Source organism: Portunus trituberculatus, chromosome 2, assembly GCF_017591435.1.
Source record: "Portunus trituberculatus isolate SZX2019 chromosome 2, ASM1759143v1, whole genome shotgun sequence".
NCBI classification, from domain to species: Eukaryota; Metazoa; Arthropoda; class Malacostraca; order Decapoda; family Portunidae; genus Portunus; species Portunus trituberculatus.
This window is the reverse complement of record NC_059256.1, coordinates 5,282,407-5,284,906: the sequence shown is the minus strand read 5'-3', so window position 1 is coordinate 5,284,906 and position 2,500 is coordinate 5,282,407. Positions and strand designations below refer to the sequence as shown.

At 29.2% G+C, this 2,500-nt stretch overlaps 1 protein-coding gene and 1 long non-coding RNA gene across 2 annotated transcripts in view; both read left to right on the top strand.

The window, feature by feature from the left end:
• Positions 1–2,500, top strand: part of LOC123503474 — a 130,658-nt gene that overhangs the window by 63,598 nt on the left and 64,560 nt on the right.
• LOC123503479 overlaps positions 1–2,500 on the top strand; it is a 7,429-nt gene that overhangs the window by 731 nt on the left and 4,198 nt on the right. The window contains exon 2 of the long non-coding RNA XR_006674473.1: positions 1,142–1,243. This is a non-coding gene — a long non-coding RNA (uncharacterized LOC123503479). The remainder of the gene's footprint in view (positions 1–1,141; positions 1,244–2,500) is intronic.

Sequence of the window (2,500 nt, the reverse complement as noted above, 5' to 3'; positions counted from 1 at the left end):
TCCTCCTCCTCCTCCTCCTCCTCCTCCTCCTCCTCCTCCTCCTCCTCCTCCTTGTCTTCTTTCTTCCTCCACTGCGTCCGTCAGTCTTCCTCCTCCTCCTCCTCCTCCTCCTCCTCCTCCTCCTCCTCCTCCTCCTCCTTTCTTCCGAAATTCACACTGCGTATCCGTCAGTCTTCCTCCTCCTCCTCCTCCTCCTCCTCCTCCTCCTCCTCCTCCTCCTCCTCCTCCTCCTCCTCTGATGCTTTCAATGATACTAAGGAGGAGGAGGAGGAGGAGGAGGAAGAAGAAGAAGAAGAAGAAGAAGAACTATTATTATTATTATTATTATTATTATTATTATTTTGAACAGAAAACGGAACGTGATGTGTTGAAAGAAAACGGGAAACTCTACGTCACGCCATAGAAAACGGGTTGTTGTTGTTGCTGTTGTTGTTGTTGTTGTTGTTGTTGTTGTTGTTGTTTGGACTTTACAACGAAAGGGAGCCAACGAACGAACAAACAAACAAACACACGAACAAACAAACGCAATCAAAAATATATTAATCAAAAAATCTATTAATTAAGAAAGAAAATGAGAGAAAATGAGAGAAATGAGAGATAATGAGAGATAATTAAAGAAAATGTGAGAAAATGAGAGAAAATTGAGAGAAAATTAAAGAAAATGAGAAAATGAGAGATAATTAAAGGAAATTAGAGAAAATGAGAGAAAATGAGAGAAAATTGAGAGATAATTAAAGAAAATTGAAAGAAAATGAGAGAAAATGAGAAAAATTGAGAGAAATTGAAAGAAAATGAGAGATAATGAAAGAAAATGAAAGAAAATGAGAAAATAAAGAAAAAAATAAAGAAAATTTGAAAGACAGAAAAAAGAAAATGAGGAGAAATGAAGATGAAAGAAAGAAAATCCAGAAAAAATTAAAGAAAATAGAAAAATTGAGAAAATTAAAGAAAATAAGAAAAAAAATAGAGAAAAAATAAAGAAAGTGAAAAAATAAGAAAAATAAGAAAAAATAGAAAATTAAAGAAAATTAAAGAAAATAAGAAAAAATTAGAAAAAATTAAAGAAAGTGAAAAAAAATAAGAAAAAATAAGAAAAAAAAAACAAAAATAAAGAAAATAAAGAAAATAAACTGAATTAAAGAGAGAGAGAGAGAGAGAGAGAGAGAGAGAGAGAGAGAGAGAGAGTAAGGATGGTGAATAAAGTGAGATTCTCTGATCTTGATCCTTCTAATATTGTTGTGGGGTAAGTTTTATTTCTCATTTTCATTCATTTTCACTCATTTTCTGTCATTTTCATTCATTTTTATTCATTTTCCTTCATTTTCTTTCCATTTTCTGTTATTTTCTTTCATTTTCCTTCATTTTCTGTCATTTTCTTTCCATTTTCTTAATTTTCACTCATTTTCACTCATTTTCCTTCATTTTCCTTCATTTTCCTTCATTTTCTGTCATTTTCATTCCATTTTCTGTCATTTTCTTTCACATTTCCTTCATTTTCCTTCATTTTCCTTCATTTTCTTTCACTTTTCTTAATTTTCCTTTATTTTCTGTCACTTTCATTCTATTTTGTCACTTTCATTCCATTTTTCGTCATTTTCCTTAATTTTCTGTCATTTTCTGTCATTTTCTTTCATTTTCTGTCACTTTCATTCCATTTTCTGTAATTTTCCTTCATTTTCCTTCATTTTCTTTTATTTTCCTTCATTTTCATTCATTTTCATTCATTTTCATTCATTTTTCTTCATTTTCTTTCACTTTTCCTTCATTTTCTGTCACTTTCATTCCATTTTCATTTATTTTCATTCATTTTCTGTCACTTTCATTCCATTTTCTGTCATTTTCCTTCATTTTCCTGCATTTTCTTTCATATTTCTTTCATTTTCCTTCATTTCCTTTCATTTTTTGTCACTTTCATTCCATTTTGTCACTTTCATTCCATTTTCATTCATTTTCCTTCATTTTTTTCAATTTTCTTTCATTTTCTTTCATTTTTCTTAATTTTCCATCATTTTCTGTCACTTTCATTCCATTTTCTTTCACTTTCTTTCATTTTCATTCATTTTCTGTCACTTTCATTAAATTTTCTTTCATTTTCATTCCATTTTCCTTCATTTTCATTCATTTTTTCTCTCTTATTAGTTTTCTTTAATTTTTTGTCATTTTCATTCCATTTTCGGTCACTTTCATTCCATTTTCCTTCATTTTCATTAATTACTATTAATTTCCTTTCATTTTCACTCATTTTCCTTTATTTTCTTTCACTTTCATTCTATTTTCTGTCATTTTCATTCCATTTTCATTCATTTTCATTTATTTTCTTTCATTTTCACTCATTTTCCTTCATTTTTTTACTTTTCTTAATTTTCTGTCATTTTCCTTTATTTTCCTCCATTTTCTGTCATTTTCATTCATTTTCCTTCATTTTCTTTCATTTTCCTTCATTTTCTTTCATTTTCTGTCACTTTCATTCCGTTTTCCTTCATTTTCTGTCATTTTCTTT